This window comes from Astyanax mexicanus, chromosome 3 (assembly GCF_023375975.1).
Source record: "Astyanax mexicanus isolate ESR-SI-001 chromosome 3, AstMex3_surface, whole genome shotgun sequence".
NCBI classification, from domain to species: domain Eukaryota; kingdom Metazoa; phylum Chordata; class Actinopteri; order Characiformes; family Acestrorhamphidae; genus Astyanax; species Astyanax mexicanus.
Window position 1 is genome coordinate 43,871,155 of NC_064410.1, and position 21,615 is coordinate 43,892,769.

The 21,615-nt window shown below is 40.3% G+C and overlaps 1 protein-coding gene across 1 annotated transcript in view; it reads right to left on the minus strand.

The window, feature by feature from the left end:
* The window catches only part of atxn1a (ataxin 1a), a 146,653-nt gene that overhangs the window by 35,788 nt on the left and 89,250 nt on the right, over window positions 1–21,615 (minus strand). Inside the window, exon 3 of the mRNA XM_015605820.3 lies at window positions 9,664–9,774. The gene's annotated coding sequence lies outside the window, so the exon portion shown is untranslated. The remainder of the gene's footprint in view (window positions 1–9,663; window positions 9,775–21,615) is intronic.

Genomic DNA, 21,615 nt, shown 5'->3' on the forward strand with positions numbered 1-21,615 from the left:
CCAACCTCAGCTCCAGCTCAAGAACCAGCAGCTTCCGCTGCTCCAGCCTCAGCTCCAGCTCAAGCACCAGCAGCTTCCGCTGCTCCAGCCTCAGCTCCAGCTCAAGCACCAGCAGCTTCCATTGCTCCAGCTCAAGCACCAGCAGCTTCCGCTGCTCCAGCCTCAGCTCCAGCTCAAGCACCAGCAGCTTCCGCTGCTCCAGCCTCAGCTCCAGCTCAAGCACCAGCAGCTTCCGCTGCTCCAGCCTCAGCTCCAGCTCAAGAACCAGCAGCTTCCGCTGCTCCAGCCTCAGCTCCAGCTCAAGCACCAGCAGCTTCCGCTGCTCCAGCCTCAGCTCCAGCTCAAGCACCCGCAGCTTCCATTGCTCCAGCTCAAGCACCAGCAGCTTCCGCTGCTCCAGCCTCAGCTCCAGCTCAAGCACCAGCAGCTTCCGCTGCTCCAGCCTCAGCTCCAGCTCAAGAACCAGCAGCTTCCGCTGCTCCAGCCTCAGCTCCAGCTCAAGCACCAGCAGCTTCCGCTGCTCCAGCCTCAGCTCCAGCTCAAGCACCAGCAGCTTCCGCTGCTCCAGCCTCAGCTCCAGCTCAAGCACCAGCAGCTTCCGCAGCTCCAGCTCAAGCACCAGCAGCTTCCGCTGCTCCAGCCTCAGCTCCAGCTCAAGAACCAGCAGCTTCCGCTGCTCCAGCCTCAGCTCCAGCTCAAGCACCAGCAGCTTCCGCTGCTCCAGCCTCAGCCTCAGCTCCAGCACCTGCTGCCTCAGCCTCAGCTCCAGCACCTGCTGCCTCAGCCTCAGCTCCAGCACCTGCTGCCTCAGCCTCAGCTCCAGCACCTGCTGCCTCAGCCTCAGCTCCAGCACCTGCTGCCTCAGCCTCAGCTCCAGCACCTGCTGCCTCAGCCTCAGCTCCAGCACCTGCTGCCTCAGCCTCAGCTCCAGCACCTGCTGCCTCAGCTCCAGCACCTGCTGCCTCAGCTCCAGCACCTGCTGCCTCAGCTCCAGCACCTGCTGCCTCAGCTCCAGCACCTGCTGCCTCAGCTCCAGCACCTGCTGCCTCAGCTCCAGCACCTGCTGCCTCTGCTACAGAACTTGCTCCAGTGCAAGCAGTGCCTGCCACTCTTGTGGTACCCACTGACCCTGTGCCCGCGGCTCCGGCCGCCTCTGACCCTGTGCCCGCGGCTCCGGCCGCCTCTGACCCTGTGCCCGCGGCTCCGGCCGCCTCTGACCCTGTGCCCGCGGCTCCGGCCGCCTCTGACCCTGTGCCCGCGGCTCCGGCCGCCTCTGACCCTGTGCCCGCGGCTCCGGCCGCCTCTGACCCTGTGCCCGCGGCTCCGGCCGCCTCTGACCCTGTGCCCGCGGCTCCGGCCGCCTCTGACCCTGTGCCCGCGGCTCCGGCCGCCTCTGACCCTGTGCCCGCGGCTCCGGCCGCCTCTGACCCTGTGCCCACTCCCAGAACTTTGTATGCCCCCAGGCCTATCCCCAGGCCTGCTCCCAGGTCACGGGCTCCTAGGCCCGCCCCAAGGCCCCCGGACCTCTGCCCAAGAACTGTGCCCAGGCTGGCCCCTCTAACTACCCCACAGAATTTAGCCAGTCCTGGGCATCCCCAAGTTTTGTTTGTTCCCATGTCTCTCCCTGTCCTGGTCCCAGTGTCTGTGTTTGTTCCCATTCCTGTCCCCGGTGGTTTTTCTGTTCCCATCCCTGTCACCGTATTTGTGTCAGTCCCAGTTAGTGTATTTGTCCCGGTTCCATCGCCCTGTCTTGTCCAGTCCCAGTTTGTCCAGCCCAAGTCCTCTGTCCAGTCTAAGCCCCTAGCCCAGTCTATGTTCTCCTCCACAGTCCAGTCTCTGTCCCAGTCTAACGTCCAGCCCCCTGTCCAGTCTCCGTCCCCTGTCCAGTCTTTCGTCCAGTCTCCGTCCCCTGTCCAGTCTTTCGTCCAGTCTCCGTCCCCTGTCCAGTCTTTGTTCATGTCCCCTGCCCTTTCTGCATCCCTGCCCAATGTACAGCCCTCTGTCCAGTCTCAGTTCTCGTCCCCTGTCCAGTCTCTGTTTTTTCCACCTCCCCAGTCTCCATTCCAGTCCCAGTATGTTTCTCCTGTCTAGTCTCCTGTCTCAGTTCCTGCCCCTGTGTTCTTTCTCTGGTCTTGTCTAGCCTTGTCTTGTTTTTCTGTTCCCTCTCTCTCGGCGCCTCTGGTAGTGGCGCCGTTGAGGGGGGGTAATGTCACAGTTTAGCCCATGTCTGTCTCCCTCATTTGGTCTCTTGTGCTCCTGCCCCTCTGTTTACCTGTCATGTGTTCCCTGCCATGTGCTTGTGTTGTGTTTCTGTACCTGTTTCCGCCCTAGCCCCGCCCTAGTCCCGCCCTAACCATTAGTGTTCTCACCTGTGTCTTGTTTGTAACCCTGCCCCCTCGTTATCCAAGCCCAGGTGTTCCTCACTCTCCTCATGTATTTAAGCCCCTCTGTTTGAGCGTTCAGTGTTGAGTCTTTTGTATCCTTGTCCTCTGTATGTAAGTGTTCCAAGTTTGTTCAGGTTGTAATCTTTGTGTTCTCAGGTTATTTTATGTTTAGAGTTATATTTAGAGTTTCATGTTTCCTCAGTTTTTCTAGTCTTTGTCTTAGTTAGATTTATATCCTTATCTTGTTTTTTTGAGTTATTGCGTTACCCGTGTTTTGTTTTCTGTTTTTATATCTAGTTTGTTTAAATAAAATATATTGTGCACTTACGTCCATCCCTCCATCCTCATTCGTGACACTTATCCAAGTTCCAGAACCTATGGCTTGCAATCAGTTCCAGTGAATCGGGGAGATTTGCTAAGCAGAGTGTTTTTAGCAGCTGAATGTGTAGCCAGGATTTGCTAACACTGGGTACAGCAAGAACTTCGATCGTTATGCAGAAGAACACTGGAACATCAGTCATTGGTCTGAGTATCAAGAATGACAGGTCTTGGCAAATATCCACCACAAGTTCTTCCCTTGCAGCCAAAAACAACTCTATAATGGCCCTAAAATAGCCCAAAGTGAGTCTAAACTGAATTAAAAGATACACTATGAAACTTGCATTGTGGTAGTCTATTAATCAAACTCGACAGCTATGGCTGAGCTGTCCAATGAATGACCCTTGGAGGTGGGCAATACTGTATGTCGATATTATATTGTATCGTGATACAATGATTTTCTTAACATATCGATAATATGCTTTAATAAGAATATTTAGGATATCATCAGCACTTGAGGAACATTGAACCAACTGTACATTTTATTACAGGTAGTGTAAAGATCCTGTTTGATTAGATGATGTGCAGCAAAAATGAAATAAAAGTCAATATGTGTTTTAATGAAACAGTATTCGAATAGCAGAATAGTAGGATCTGCTATTTTTCATTTGCTTTTTGTCTGTGTGTCAAAGCATGTAACATACTGTTTATTGTCTTTAAATATTGTGCTCCACCATATCATTCAGCTCTATCAGCGTGTGATTATGTACCCCAAGGGCATAGCTATACTGTTCATATCGATATCAGATTTATAGTGTGTTTACCAAAATATATTGTGATACAAATTTTGGCCATATCGTCCAGCCCTATTGATACTGTGCTAAGTGTGACCTTATTTTCCGATACTCATGAACTGATCAGGACAAATACTGCTCCATTATCCCTAAATGGCTAAAAAAGGCTGAGAGTCCATTTTTGCTGGTAGCTGATTGGAGATTTTGTGTGTTTGTGTGTGTGTGTGTTTATGATGTGGGCAAATGCTTTTTCAGGACAGTATTAGTAAAGCCTTAATTGCCAGCCTGGCCCCAGAAATGGTCCTAGCAACACCACAGTAACCACCTATCAACATCATAATGGCCCCCCTAAAATAAGGATAGCATAGAAACCACTTAACAAAACCATAGCAACCACTAAGCAATACCATAGAAACCACCTGGGAGACAAGGGCAACCACACAGCACTGGAAACAAATCATAAGCTGGGCAACAAATCTGAATTTCCATTAGAAAATGCTCTTTTCCAGTGTAATTCTAATTGTGTAATTGTAATTTTAAACCAGTCCAAAAACCTTTTTCACACATTTCTGAACCTGGCAACCCTGCTGAGTGCACACAACACGTGTCTGCTTTACTGCCTGATAATGTACAGTGTGTGATTGTGTGTATGGGTGAGTGTGTGTGTGTGTGTGTAGGTGAGTGAGGGCTTACGTTAGAATGAAAAGGTACAGCAGTACAACACTTATGTGGAGTTCCATAATGTTACTCTCTCTCTCTCTCTCTCTCTCTAGAAAGCTCTTAACTGAGAGCAGTGAGCGGCCGAACAGCTTTAAGTGGTGAGGGAGAGAAAGAGTGAGGCACAATGGAATGCCTCTGCTCGCCCTGCCAAGAACACTTTTCCCATGCAGCAGAGAGCCAAGACTTCCTTCAGCCAGCCAAGAATAGCACCGCTGTCCTAGCACACTCACCCAAGCCTAGACACACACACACACACACACACACACACACACACCATACACACATACACATCCCTCATGTCTGGAGTAACAGGGCCCTTAAAGGGCTACAGGGTGCTTTCCATAAGCTATAAATGAAAGGTCTAAATTTTAAATAGGCAGGTGGGCAGTGCAGACCACCAGAAAAAGATCAATTTCAGATGAGCCGGTATGAGTTACGAGGTTAACAGATGGCTTGCTGAAAGTTGTCACGAGTACACTTGAAGTTCCAGATCATACATTTTCCCAAAGATTTGCTCCGAGTTGCCAAATAGGGATCATGGTAAACACATAATGCTGAGTTTTACTAGGAGCAGCATTAGAGCGGGTCATACAGCAATAATACAACTTGACATTTTTATGATACACATCTTACATCACCATATTTAGATATTTTGTGGTTTGCATACAAGTTGGAATGGAAAATGAGCCAGTCACACAGCGTCATATTATTAAAATGACTGTGGAAAATTTTGATCTCAATAACGATAAATAAATCAATTTTGGATGGAAAAATAAGACAATCTGTAAAACAAGTGAGATTGTATTAAAAATGGTCCAATAAACAGTTAAATAAATGAGTTACTTGTTACTATTAGGGATAGAGCAATCTAAAATTGATGCTGGATTAGGTATATGACAATTAGGCCAATCCACTGAAGTCAATACCTTCACTGTGGGCAGCTGCAAGTCAATATTCTAGCTTTTATAACTCCGGTTCAGAGATACAGTATTTACCACTTTATGTACATATTATAACAAACAATAAGACAGTTTACTGAATGTAACCAGCATGGACACCAGCCTACAACATAACTAGGCTTTGCCATCAACTACCAGCGAGTAATCTAGCTAAGAAAATCAGTTAGCATTGCAGCTAACCTGCATCAAGGTCTAACAGGGGCAGCTTGGTGGACCTGTGCAGTAAACCCAGAACCCTTTTGATTGATAACCGAGCACCAAATGTTCTATAAGTTCAGATGATAGCCATGTTATACTCTGAAAAGTGTGCTGTGATGTACTTTATTACAATAATATGACTGTATCCTACTGCCCACCTCTTGTGCAGCTGCAATCACTTCTGCTGCTACTTTCCCTGTTAGCCGAGCCACAAATCTGCTGTGCTGATTGCAGTGATTACTGATTGGAGCTTACAGATTGCAACCTTTCACTCTATATCTGGTCTGAAATGTAAATCAGAGTAAATCACGACACAAAGGAACAGAAACCATTTCACTTAAAGAACACAGACAACAACTAATACCTGAGCACTGCCACTAAAACACGCTGGGAAAGGCAACACGTAGAAGTGGCTTGCTTAATTATTTGATGGATTTAAACATTTCAAAGTCATATCCACTCAGAGAAAACCTCAACAGAAAATCAAAGACAGGAGAAATTTAAAATATAAAGACAGTTAAAATCTAGAGACACTGGTTAAAATATAAATGGGAATACTTAACATGTTAAATCCTGTCCTTTAATAAAAAAGCCAACCAACACCCTCCTGGTGTTGGGACATCACTAGGGAAGTCCTAATAAGTGGGTTGGGTAATTGACGTTGTAAATTGGGGAGAAACTAGAAATAAATTTATATAAAAAGCCAATTAACTATTTTAAATACCAGACCCAGAAAGTTTCAGACCCTGATGAGAGACCAATAAGAAGTTTAGCTTTATTGGCTGTGTGTACTATACATGTCATATTGCTCTATATATGTCATGTACAGTACCAGTCAAATTTTGGGCACACCTTAAATTCAGAAAACAATTAATTAACAAATTATAACTATATGACTATGTTATATATTTTAGATTCTTTAAAGTAGGCCCCTCTTGCTGCAGCATGTTTTAGTCAGTTTTATGAGGTAGAATAACCTGGAATGGCTTTCAGTTAACAGCTTGTCAAGAGTTCATTAGTTGAATTTCTTGCCTCTAAATGTGTTTAAGAGCATCAGTTGCGTTGTGTAGAGCTATAGTTACACGTAAAATGTGAAAAGCCCTATTTATGTAATGTTCTAATCCATGTTATGGCAAAAACTACTCAACTAAATGAAGGAAAAACATACTTAAACAAATGAAGGTAGTAAATCTGAAAAGAAATCTAGAAAAGTGCAGTCTCAAAGACCATCAAAAGTGTCATGATGAAACTGGTACTCATCAGGACCGCCCCAGGAAAGGAAGACATGAGGTTACCTCTGTTGTACAAGATAAGTACATCAGAGTTACCAGCCTCAGAAACCGCAAGGTAACAGCACCCCAGATAGGAGGCACCTAAATGCTTTGGAGTATTCAAAGTATTTTGGTTTGTTTAATGCTTTTAAGTAACTACATGATTCCTTATGTGTTCCTTTATAGTCTGGATGACTTCACTATTCATTTACAATGTAGGAAAAATAAAATAAATAAAACATTGAATGAGACGGTGTGTCCAAATTTTTGACTTTTTGATCATACTTGTTATCTCCTCATAATATCCTAATGATTCCAAACACAGCTTTCCAGAAAAAATAGTTAAAATGTCTTATTTTGCTCAATTTGTAATGAAACAATTGTTTAGCAACAGATCATATCCACAATACTCTTAGAAAAGAATACTGTATCATAATTTATAAGGATTATAAAATTATGTCTCTATATCTAAAGTGATTGTGAATCTATTGGCAAGAAAACTTCAATAATTCTGCCTTTTTAGGTGCATCCACAGAGCTTTTTAGACTCATGCGTCAGTAGGGGGCAGCCTTGTGATTCTCCCGCCACAATCAATTAACACCCAGCCAGAGGAGAGAAAGGAAGTGACACAAAATCGCATAATTAATGGCACAACACTCTAGAATTAATTAACGAAAGGTACAATTTGTCTACTTATACATATACCAGACTCTTCTACCAGAGCTAACGTAGCACCTACTAATCACCTACAAGAAACATCTGGCAATTAAAAAAACAAGATTTAAAGTCAATGTAAAATAACATTTCTCTCATCTGTCAGCAGATTTCATGGGTAAAGCTTTATACGTGACCAGCTGAGGAGGAAACTAAACCCTTAGCAATGTTCTCATGAATGAAATGACCCCACTGACCAGCTTACATCACCAGCATAAAAATATATGAACCATCTGCATGATTCATGGACTGTTCCTTCAGAAGATGTGGTGAAAGAGTGGTGAAAGCAGAGTGTTTTTCTAACACATGTATCATTTGAGTACATGTGCTCACTGGCAGGCAAACATCTCATGCATAGACGCACACATGCAAGTAAACACATTACTGGATAAGAGGGGAAATTGAAGGCTTCTTGCTTTAAGTGCTTAAGAACTACAGAGGATGTAGTCATGTGAATATAATGAGGACGCCTCATGAAAACCTTATGAAAAGTCTTATTTAACATTTTTAAACAAATGTACAAGGTTTCTTCATTTTTAAAAAATATTAAGAGATTGACATAATCTAACTAAACAAATAAAAATAAATAAATGCAATTGTTTTGAGAGGAACATGTTTGGACACACCTAAATATTTTACTATTTGAAATACAAATAATTATAATCAAGTGAAACACATTAGCTGCAGATGATTATAACATGGTTAGAAAGGATTTTGGAGGAGCATGTCATATTTACACCTCATACATCAAGTCAAGATGTTTTTCCTTGATTTTACCAAATAAAAAAACCTCTGGAATATAATCAAGAGAAAGATGGATTATCACAACCATCAAACCAAGCTGAACTGCTTGAATCTTTGCACCAGGAGTGGCATAAAGTTATCCAAAAGCAGTGTGTAAGACTGGTGGAGAAGAACATGCCAAGATGCATGAAAACTGGGATTAAAAACCAGGGTATTCCATGAAATGATTTCTGAGCTCTTAAAACTTTATGAATATGAACTTGTTTTCTTTGTATTATTTGAGGTCTGAAAGCTCTGCATCTTTTTTGTTATTTAAGCCATTTCTAATTTTCTGCAAATAAATGCTCTAAATGGCAATATTTTTTATCTGGAATTTGGGAGAACTGTTGCCTGTAGTTTATAGAATAAAACGAAAATGTTCATTTTACTTAAACATATACCTATACATAGCAAAAATAGAGAAACTGATTCAGAACGTGAAGCAGTCTCTTTTTTCTAAATCTGTAATCTGTGATCAAGTTTCATATGTGGTATTGAAATCCAATATATATCCTGTATGCAATTATATGACAGCCAGATCGAAATGCATACCTTTTTCTTTAATCCATTAACTCTATATTCATTCAGAAATTAGTGGTGAAAACAAGTGAAAATATAAGATCTTTCTCTTTTGTGTATGTGTGTAAGTTCTGAAGCATGAGCGTATACAGCTCACAATAAAAAGTGTGATAGAGTGAATGGCCTAAAAAAATCTGAATTTGGCCACTTTACTTGCACTTTACATTTGGTCACTTCATCAGTCTGGATAAGGCCAAGCCACTTAAAAATACAAGTGTACTCATGACACATTTATACATATATACAAATACAATATAATCATTCAAACCACTTCAGGAGGTGGTATGAGATGGGCATAAGTAACATGTTATACCAGTGTAAATGCATCCCTGATAAATGAATGCGGCTAAAATCTTATCTGGATACAATTCAAATACTAGTCATATGAAATAACAAGGGGTACAAAAACATATTCACAAAAAAAAATTGCCATAAAAAACCTTGGAATGATTTTTTCTAGACACGTTTAAGCTAAAGTGAGCTGGACTCCGGTTGTGGGCGCTCAGAGTTGTTTGGTAAACAATAGCTCTGTTGCCAGGCAGACTAGTACTTCTACTCCAATCGGGGCTCGCAATGGAAGGGCAATGCGGTTATCACTCGTTTGTACACACACACATACACACACACAGCTCTACACTGCACTTACAACCAAAATCACAGCGCACACACATACATTCGTGATACATAGCAACATATTTCATCAGTAAAACTGCACTTTGTAGGTCAAATTGCTCATTAAGCAGCTGCTCCGCGTTCCTACACTCTAATGTACAGTAATCTGATTTGTTCTGAGTTATGGGTTAAGCTACAGGGCCTTAAGACATCAGTGGGCGGGAACAGAACAACCATTACTGCTGTCAAAGACAAACAGCTTAGATGTGAAAAAGCATGATGTGTGTGTGTGTGTGTGTAGTGTGTCTGTTTTTAACAAATCCTATCATACCTCATTCAGTTCAGTTCCTGTGTTCTTCCTCCAGTTTGTCAGCGTGTGGAGAAGCCCATGGGGGTCCTTACAATCCCAACACAGCACGCGTTCTCAGACTTCCAGCTCTGCCTGCACACACACAATCACACACAGGCTGGATTTAATACACTGTCAGGATGCGAGATTACACATGCATTACAGCCCAAATGCATTTTTATTATTATTTTGCTATTCAAAAAATTTCAATCAGTGTTTTAAATAATATGACACCAATTTGATTGCAGAAAAATATAAAAAAAAAATGGAGATAAATATGCTTGAACTCTTAACCAACACAGATTTCAGTCATTAGTAGGACACCACAGAGGTGTTACATAACAATAACAAGGCTTTGGGGATGTAACCAGACTGATGAACTGTGTCACACAAAATCATCCAATGACAAAAAAAAGATGTATTAGTATGCAAAAATCATTAAATGACAAATTAGTAATCAAACTCTAATGCAGATTACTTGACAAAAGCTAAAATAATAAAAATGCATATTAAATTTTATTTATTTAGCTTAGATATAAATTAAATTAATTGAAACATATATATTGTTTTGCAATACTGATAATGTATATTGTCATAGTCACACAAAAAAAAACAGTATCTCCAAAATGGCCTCTTTGGACAAGGAACATTTTTCTTAAGCTTTAATAGAATTCAACATAAAAAAAACTGCCAGATGGTTCATCACAAAAATGGGATTATACTGATATGGCTGCATTATACTGTATAAGCATATCAGCATATATAAATAATAAGTGGTTAATTTTTTAAAAATTACAATTACATCTACCTGGATGAGCATCATAGTAATATTTTTTAATTATATATTTTAATTAAAAAGAGAGACATTTTGCCCAAGCTCACCTACACATTTAGCTCTACTGGAGTGCTATAAAATATCAGTATAATATATCTAATCTAATTTATCTAACTTAAAAACATACAGTATAAATGTACAAAACATTAAAAGCAAATAAGCAATTATCTGATAAATCTACAGATACCAATATGTGCAAAAAAAGTAATGGTGGACCAGGTGGTTGCTGTGGGCTGTTCAATGGCTGCTAGGCAGCAGCTATGGTATGCAGGTGACTGCTGTGTGTTTGGTAGGTAATGTAGTTTGTGGTTGATTAGGTGTTTCTAAGTGTTTTCTGTGTTTTTGCTAAGTAGTAGCTAGTTGGTTGCTGTGTTATATTACATTTCATTTCCAATGTAAAGAAATATTTATCATGGATCATTTTATTGTTCTATATATCTATCCTTAATCCTGACCCTATGTCAATCGTTACAACCAAGAAATAGTTCTGCCATTTTAGTTAAAGATTTTATTTAAATTTTTTGCTGCTCCTGATTTAATGTGTTGCTGTCATGTTTATCTGCTTTTTGGTCCTGACAACGTAAGAAAACAAACACAGCGCAGATAATAAACACAATTATTCAGTGAAACTGCAATCTACGCCACAGCCTTCACCGCAAATGATACTTTGAGTTCCTATCAGTGGCCTAAGGCAGGGTGCGAAGCGAGCGACGAGCAGACATGATCACCGTGAGCCCACATCAAACACCCTCAGCTCAGAATACATTCCAAGACACACAGATGTACACTAGAGATTTGCTAGCACACACACTCTCTGACACTGTCTGTGATAGTTTCGATAAGTCTCTCATCTTCAGACACACAGCCCCGCTCGGATCAAAGAATGCAACAGTGACACGGTAGACGGCAAGCGGCTCTGCAGCTGCACGGAGACCAGCATCTGCCACTGCAGCCAAAGAGCTTGTTGCTTGTTAGCGCTAATCTGACATCAGAATCTGTTCAAACTAACCGGATTTCAACAAACTGAGTGAAAAAAGACCGGATCTACCTGCATTACAACTGCAGCTGATTCTCAGCCTTTAAGTTACAGATTGTCCAAAAATCTAATTTACACAACTGTCCCGTTATCTTAAAAGTAGCTGATCAGCAATGATGTGTCTGGCAACTAAAACTTGCCTGCAACTGGAGTTAGAAGGAGAATGCAGAAAAATGGAAACTTACTGCAACTGTGAAACACTGAACCAACCAGTGTGTGACTTCCATTTTGCTGCAAACAATCTAAGCAAACAAGCTTCTATATAGGACTTAAACGAAGTTCTATTAGTGAGAGTGGAACCTTTATGTTGCCATATTTTTTGTGGGAGGCACAACTTTGTTTTAGCTCCTTAGTTTATTTAAAGCTGATGTCCGAAAGTTTTGTGATTTGGGTGGTTGAGGACCCTCTCTGGTGAGGATGTGTAATTGCACAGAGCATGCGGAAGAATCATTTAAAACTAGGCGGGTGTGATACGGTCTCCTTTTAAAGTGGATGAATCCGAATCCAGGTTATGTTCAGTCAGAGAGAGAGAGTACGTTCAGTCAGTACCTTCACTTCAACTTCACACTTTGGGGGTTACAGCCGCGAGTAACACAAAAGTAACGCAATAGTTACTTTTACTGGTAACTAGTTACTTCTATAGCGGAGCAACTCAGTTACACTTTTGGAGAAGTAACTAGTAACTATAACTAATTACTTTTTCAAAGTAACGTGCCCAACACTGCTGCTAGCTGATGTAAAGGAACAGCTAGTACAATCCTCCAAGCATGTTTAGTCAAATTACCAATGATATTCTTTTAATAGTAGTTCGAAAAGATGTGTTTGGCCTGTTTCATAAAAGTTTTCACCCTCCCAGTAGTAGTTGTTTCAAGTGTCAAAAGGATTTCTGTTTACTAGGTCAGAATTGAAAAAAACTTCTAAACAAACATTGGAGAAAAAAAAAAATCCATCACTTCCACCAATCTATTTTTTGAGCCAAAGCATCCAAACGGTTCTTCGAGTGATAAAAAGATCCATTATTTTAGCTAAGGAACCCTTAAAGAAAACTTTTTGGTGCAGTATTTGCACAAAACAGAGCAACTTGACTATATATTATTGTTATATTATTGTCACCAATGTATTCGGCCATCCCGTTGTCCAACTGTATCGCTTTAAGCCCAGAACAGACTGCATAACCTTCTGTCCACTCCCTGCAACCGACCCAAGTCTCGCTTCAGTATTCTGCAGGAGTGTGCACTGAGCCCAGAGTGACCACTGGAGCACAGCTCGCAGTTTGCAGAAGCCAAAGGAGCCTCTATATCACAGATCTCTGGGGCTCTCCGCAAGAGACAAACTGTTGCTTTCAGAGGCCCAGATAAGATCAATACAGTCCCCTTACATGAGCAGAGCTTGTGTAAAGTCCCCAGTGGAGGACAGAGAAAAAAAAAAAGACCTGATTTCTGGTATTACATTATTGGAGGGACGAAGGGAGGAAGGAAAGGGAGAAGGGGAGACATAAGGATACAACAGGAAATTTAGCCTCTCTTAGTGCCTTAAAGACAGATATATGGAAATAATTTGCACCATAATTGGCTGGCTGCTTCAGTAGCTGTAATGATACTTTCACTTCTCAACCAGCACATATCCTCCATAGGCCAAACATGGAATTAAATAAAAAGTTAGCTTGTAGCTTGTAGTAAATTTGAAACACGTTTTGGTACTATATACAATGTTTGTCATATTTTAGAAAAAAATAAAACATTAATACAGAACAAAAAAAAAAAATCAGGACTGATCTACCAAACCGTGTTTAGGGGGCTCCTGAGTGGTGCAAGCCTGCTGAGTAAAAGGTTATTTGACACATAGACAAAGTGAAAACATTTGCAGTGTGGTGGCTAGGTGATTGCTAAGGTATCCCAGGTAGTTGCTACATGATCGCAAAGTGGCTACAATGGAATATTACAAAGCAGTACACAGAATGGATGTGCAACTTAAATGGCTCTCACTCCCATTTTTTTTAGGATATTACTACATGTTTGCCATTGTATTCGAGGTGGTTTCTATGGATTTGCTAAGTGGTTGCTATGGTACATTGCATAAAAATTTCAAAATTAAAAAAATAATTATTGAAATAATAATAATGAAAAAATAATAATGAAAAATTATCCCATTTTCTCCCTAAGTTACCTGGCCATTTACCCAACCCACTCGTTAGGACTCCCTAATGAGCATCACAGTGCATTCAAAAGAAAAGCGCAGCGACTCGGTTCTGATACATCAGCTCACAGATGCCTTGTGCTAATCGACATCACCCTTTGGAGGGATGTGGGAAGAGAGAGTGCCATCTACCCACCCAGAGAGAGAGCAAGGCTAATTGTGCTCTCTCAGGGCTCCCGTAGCCAATGGCAAGCTACATGAACAGGATTCAAACTGAAATAGTCAAATTTTAATCACATTTTAGAAAAACACACTATTATAATTATGCATTAAATATGAACAAAAACGGTATGTAATCAAAACAGTAAGATCCAAAGCTCGCTGCCTGACACCAGCATGTAAATACAAATTATAGAAGCAGTATTGCAAAAATTAAAACTAATACTGCAATACATTGATGAATGAACTTTGATACACCACAATGGGAAATACTGAAAGTACTAAAGGAGTGTTCTCACTATGTTTCATTCATTCTGCTCAACAGGTAATAACCAAGCAGGATATTACAGGCCTCATTTCAGGCATGGTACCCACCACTGTTCCGGATCCAGCTTCTGTTCCAGTAATTTAACTTCTTCTGCTGAACTAGACCTGACTAAACTGAGCCTGACTCTAGACTCTAGTGTTAATGTACTGTGAAACCAGGCATGGCACTGGAAGAACAGGCAATGCCCGAGCGCTCTCTGAATTCCTCGAAAGTTTGCTCAGAACCGAGCAGCAGTCGAGGCCACGAGCAGTAAACAGCACCAGTGACTCAAACCACTCTGCACCAATCAGCACCGCTCTGCACCGCTTTGTCCCGCTCTGCAAGTTACTCTGCGGGAGACCACTTACAGAGTAAACATACTGCATCTCTACGGCTGGGTTCATTAAACTATTCGCTTTAGGAGAGAATTTTAAGTGGATTTTAATGCAACATCCATAACATCCATGCACCTCTGCTTATGCACTGGACTACTGCTAGGACTACTTCAGCATTATCCTGAACAGCATCATATTCAGTTTAATATTTCATAGTAAAGTTCTGAGAGAGCTTGTTGTGCTCATACATTTCAATATCTAGGTAGTTACAAGGTAGTTGCTGTATTATGGCTAGGTGGTTACTAAGGTATACCAAGTGCTTGCTAAGATGTTTCTATAGCACATTACAAAACATTACTAAAGAAAATGCAGAACTAACATGCAGCTTATGTGGTTCCCACTGCCTGGTAGTTTCTAGACTGTGGTTACTTTGTGGTTTCCACGATTTTTAATGTGGTTGTTATGGTGTTGCTAAGTGGCTAATGTGGCACATTACAAAACAAGAATGCCTACCAACTGAGGTGGAACAATACTACAATACTAGAAAACATTAAATTACAATAATTTGTTGTTTTGAAGTATATTTTGCAATTATAATAAAATGTAGGAATTTTCAACATGTGATGATGTTACTGACATACTCTTTGTATATAAAATTAGAGTCAAAAAAAATTACACTGGGTAGATATAACCTTCCTTTGGTATATACAGCTTTGGAAAAAAATAAGAGACCACTTTAAAATTATGAGTTTCTTTGATTTTACCAAATTAAAAACCTCTAATAATGAAGAGAAAGATGGATGATCACACGCCATCAAACCAAGCTAAACAGCTTGAATTTTTGCACCAGGAGTGGCATAAAGCTTTTATCCAAAAGCAGTGTGTTAGACTGGTGGAGGAGAACATGCCAAGATGCATGAAAACTGTGATTAAAAAAAATATAGATTTTTGAACTTTTAAAACTCTTAAAACTGTATGAATATGAACTTGTTTCTTTGCATTATTTGAGATCTGAGAGCTCTGTATCTTTTTTGTTATTTTAGGCAATTCTCATTTTCTGCCAATTAATGCTCTAAATGACAATATTTTTTATGTTGTATGTAGTTTATATAATAAAACAACAATGTTCATGTTACATAAACATAAACCTATAAATAGCAAAGTCAGAAAAACTGATTCAGAAACTGAAGTGAAATTTTTTTTCAGAGCTGTATGTCATGACATTTCTTTTTTCAATTTCTTTTGCAGTAAAAACAGCAATATTTCTGTGATGTTGGTATTGCACATGCACACATTGCATTGACATTGCTCAAACAATATATTATGTAACCCTACTACCAATCTATACCCCTTTTAAAGGTATACAATCATCCATAAATGTAGACATCATACACGGAAAACATAAATGTTGTATATAATATACAGAGTCTATGCAACATGACTATTAACTGAACTGAACATGCACTGTGCTCACTCACTCTGTGTGCGCTGAGTAAGCTGTGTACGTGGACGCTGTGATGGGTTTCTGCTGGTTTGTGCAAGTTTGGTGTGGAAGCCTGGTGGCCAGGCCTGCGTTCCCTGATAATGAGCGTCTGACTTCAGCTGGCCAGAACCTGGCATGTTCCACTTCTGACGGATTGTCTGACAGATGGCCTGGGCAGAAGAATGCCCAACTTTCTGCTTTTTTTATTCTCAGGCATTCAACTCCAGCAGGCCAGGCCGCAGTAACATACCTCAGAAATCTCTACAGTACCTCAGGCCTCATTCCACTCAGTCTACAGCGCCAGTCCCAGCGCTCACGTTTAGAATGCAGACAGTTTTCTTACTTTAAGAGCCTTGAGACTGGAGTTACGTCTTTTATGGCAGAGATTTGGTCCCAATTTATGAGCAGACCTGGGGCTTGAGGTGTAATTGAAAATGGAAGTGACATTGAAAAATGCTCTATATAAAGTGAGAGCATTTTCCTCCCCGTCCCACTCTTCATCTAAATTGCTCTATCAGCGTAAATGAAATGGAATCGTGCCAGACCGTGCCACATCACTCTGATGTGATCGAATGTCCTCACACAGACAATAGAATACACAAGCTTTACCAAGGACACTCAGAAGGTGAAAGTGACACACACATACCATCAGATACCAAAAGATTTCAGATCTGGTTTAATAATTTTATTTTATATTCCAAACTGGGAAATTCGAACCCGATACCAATATCTGCTGTTTTTTTTTTTTTAGCAACATACATATCTAACAAAGCTGATATAGAAACATTTATAGTATAGTAATTAAGAGTAGGGATTCAGAGTACATCTACCTGAATTTTAATGCCAAAGAAATATATACTTAATTTTGGTTAGATTATATGAGTAGTTAATGAATAAAAGGCTAATATTTTAGGCCAGCAGAACAGTGTTGCATCAATATTTAGCTCTTCAATAAATATATAATCAATTGTTGGGTTAAAAATCTGATCAAATTTGAACATATGTCTAATGGGAATAATATTTTTTTACTATCAATTATCAGTCTGTACCAATACAATTCCAAATTCAGTGCATCCCTGTTTTATTTAATATTATTTATCAATATTATTATTATTTATCTGGAAAAAAATGAGACCACTTAAAATTATGAGTTTCTTTGATTTTATCAAATTGAAAACCTCTAGGAAGAAGATGGATGATCACAAGCCATCAAACCAAGCTAAACTGCTTGAATTGGCATAAAATTATCCAAAAGCAGTGTGTAAGAAATATTGAAATTGATATTTTTACAGGACAATGACAACAGATTTAAATTACTAGTTGAAAATAATTCCAAACAGTGGAGTATCTATGGAACAACTATAAAGAGAAACCACTAAAAGAAACTGTTGGCTACAGCTGTTTTTCAGCAATTGTTTTTCCCACTGCTGACCAGCGGAGCCTAGAGAGCCACATATGACATCTCTCTCTCTCTTTCTCTCTCTCTCTCTTTCTCTTACACACACACACACATACACACATATACACACACACACACAAACACTTCAAAACATCAGCTTTCAGTCTTCATTAGAGCAGTGTAAATATGTCAGCACTCCAGCACACCTGTGTGTGTGGAGAGCGCATGGAGAACAGTGATGGGCTGAGAGCTGGACCTGATGCCTGTCAACCGCACGTACACACCTCTCATCACACACTCACCCAGAAGGCCACGCACGGGAGAGGAAAAAAAAGAGATTGCTCAGACTCAAGCTGAAACCGAAGACAAAAAATGGAAGGATAAAAATGAATTGCAATGAACTGGATTTTCTGAATAAATAAAAAAAAAAAATCAATATATATACAGTGAGTCCAAGAAGTATTTGATCCCTTGCTGATTTTCTTTGTTTGCCCACTAATAAAGACACTATCCTTCTGCACTTTTAATGGTAGATATATTCTAACATGGAGAGACAGAATATCAAGACAAAAATCCAGAATATAATTTTAAAGAATATATTTTAATTAATTTGTATTTCAATGAGGAAAATAAGTATTTGATCCCTCTTGCCAAACACACTCAATACTTAGTGGCAAAGCCTTTGTTTGCAAGCACAGCGGTGAGACGTTTGTTGTAGTTAACCACAAGTTTAGCACACACACCAGGGGGAATTTTGGCCCACTCTTCTTTGCAGATCCTCTCTAAATCATGAAGGTTGGTGGGCTGTCGCTTGGCAACTCTGACCTTCAGCTCCCTCCATAGATTTTCGATCGGATTGAGTTCTGGCGACTGGCTGGGCCACTCCATGACCTTAATGTGATTTTTCTTGAGCCAATCCTTTGTTGCCTTTGCTGTATGTTTAGGGTCGTTATCATGTTGGAAGACCCAACCACGGCCCATTTTCAGATCCCTGGCAGAGGGGAGGAGGTTGTCCCTCAGGATTGTGCGGTACATGGCTCCATCCATCTTCCCAGTGATGCGGTGAAGTAGCCCTGTACCCTTGGCAGAGAAACACCCCCAAAACATTATGCTTCCACCTCCATGCTTGACGGTGGGCACAGTGTTCTTGGGGTCAGTTGAGGCCAAAAAGTTCAATTTTGGTCTCGTCTGACCACAAAACCTTCTCCCAATAACTTGGTTCATCTTTCAAATGATGAACTTGAGGCGCGCCTCCACATGTGCTCTCTTCAGCAGGGGTACCTTTCGGGCACTGCAGGATGTGAATCCATTGTTGCGCAAAGTGTTGCCAATTGTTTCCTTGCAAACTGTGGTCCCAGCTGCCTTCAGGTCATTTGCTAACTCCTGCCGAGTGGTTGCAGGACGATTTCTGACCGTTCTCAGCATCATTGCCACCCCACGAGGCGAAATCTTCTTTGGAGCACCGGGCCGAGGTCTGTTGATTGTCATGTTATACTCTTTAAACTTTCTGATAATTGCACCAATATTTGTTACTTTCACATCCAACACCTTACTAATCTTTTTGTAGCCCATTCCAGCTTTGTGAAGGTCAACAATTCTGACTCTGAGGTCCTGTGACAGCTCTTTGGTTTTACCCATGTTGGAGACTTGAAATCGGTGTGATCTGTCTGATTCTGTGGACAGGTGTTTTTCACACAAGTGATTAGTGAGAACAGGTGGCTTCAGGTCAGGTAACAAGTTGATTGGGAGTGTCTGACTGGTCTGTAAAAGCCAGAACTGCTAATGAATACTAAGGGATCAAATACTTATTTCACTCCATGAAATACAAATCAATTCATATATATTCCTTAGATTTATTTTCTGGATTTTCTTTTTAATATTCTGTCTCTCCATGTAAGAATACATCTACCATTAAAAGTATAGAATGATCATGTCTTTATTAGTGGGCCAACGAAGAAAATCAGCAAGGGATCAAATACTTCTTGGACTCACTGTATATATATATATATATATATATATATATATATATATATATATATATATATATATATACCAATACTTTTCAGAACTGCTTTTATTGGTGTCTCAATTTAAATTAGCTTCTCTCTTAACAACTAAGGATCAAAAAAAGGGCTTTTAAATTCAGTCTTTCTTTTTCCGTATTGCTGTCTTCTCATTGGCTCTCTCTTTTTTTCTTTCTCGCCTTATGATATACTACACAAAAAAACAGCACGTACACTGTGATGTGCTACAGTCATCACTACACCAAGCTGGGGGTGACCTTATTGTATGTTTTTTCCAAGTATTGTCTGAAGAGGAACAGCCTTTGTCCCTATAGTCTATTGTAAATGCATTAGAGGGCCCAGAGGGAGTGTGTGTGTGTCTTTTTCCACACTGCAAGCTCCAGAACTCGAGCACTATGGAGGATGTTATACACATTCTTGACATGCTCCCTTACATAGAGAAGCTTTGTTCTACACACTACTTTAGGCAATAATGTAAAAAGAGTTGTAGAATCCTAAATTACATATTAAATAAACCAAAAGATTTCGCTCCATATATTCACTTAAATAGCCCACACATAAACATACTATATGGCACTGATAGACATGCAAGAGCACAGCTTGGACCTGAAATAAAAAAAATGAGAAAACGTCTGCTGTGCAGTGACACCTGTACAAATATGCCCTTCAAGAAAATGTCATCAGAATAAACTGCACCACATAAAAAAAACACCTCTCCAGCTGTTAAGCATGAGGGTGGAGGGATCATCCAGGGAACAATTCAATAGTAAATTAATGGACTCAATAAAAAAAACAGCAAATATGGAAGCAAACATTATACTATAAAAAATGCTGTAATTAAAAGAAAATGGCTTCTACAGCAGATAATGATCCTAAACCTACAATCAACAATAACTTGCAAGCTAAACGTATTTGACCCGGACCTAAACATTAACCTTAAAAAGAGCAATGCAGCAAGGTTTGGCCCAAGAATCTCACAAATCTAGAATCCTTTTGCAAGAAATAATGGAAACAATTTGAAGCTTGCAAAATTACAAGCTTTGACAAGCCAAAGGGGATGTTAAAATGTACTGACAATACAAAGAGCCCTGTTCTGTTTTTGATATTTGCATTAAAGTCGTAAAAAAAAACATTGATGAAGTATTTGTATTTAACTTTATGCCTTTAAGAAATATTGTATATTTTCACTCACTTAAATATTCAAATAAACTAAATCTTGCCCAGGGCTGTCTAATGTAACTGTGCAGTAACTGTACAGTACATTTTTTATATTTTTCATGTAGCCAAGAAGATTATTTTTAAATAATAAAAAGCTAAAATTTGACAGATTCTTAGATCTCATCGAAGGTTCTAAGAGTTACTCTTCATTCCAGGAATGGTGCATCTAAGAGCAGTTGAGAGGCATTTAATGATTTTTTAGATATCTCATGTGTAGACTAAATATGTAAGATTATTCACAGGCCTGTTACAAAAACGTATCAGCCTTACTCTTATTTACAAGCATTCCCAGTGAAAATGTCTCTAGTAAAGATGATTACCAGTATGTATCCACTCCATGCTGACACATAATAATACACTAAAAGAAAGTCGTCAATGATAGTTCATTATAAGAACAATAGCAGTCTTGCTGCTGAGTGATAAGGTGGCGAGAAAGCAAAAAAGAGAAAGAACAGAGAAGCAGGAGCAGAAAAAAGCAAGACTCACTTCAGAAGCCATTTATTTCATCATTATTTAGGAAGAAAGGCATTTAAAAAGATAGAATATCTAAAAAGCACAGCACTATAGCTCCACTAATGGACACAACTTCCGTTCATCCACTTTAGCTGTTTAACTTCAGCCAAATGCATTTCGATGGGTACATAACTTAAGCTTTGTGAATCAGAACGCTCTGTGAACAGTTCCAGCTGGGTCTTGCAGCCGAAGGCTCCAGACAAATCAAGAGACTCGAAAGCAAATAAAAAGCAAAACAGGTACACTGCATACCGAAAAGCCCAGACAAAACAAGGGCCTCCTCACAACCCCTACACTGAGCAAACTAACAAACCCTGGGCCTAGAGAGCAAGAGAGGAATAAGAGGACTGAAGTAGGCCAACAGCAGCAGAAGCAAGTGGTAGGATAAGGGGCACGGCACTCAAGTCAAGCACTTTTAAGCAGCTGATG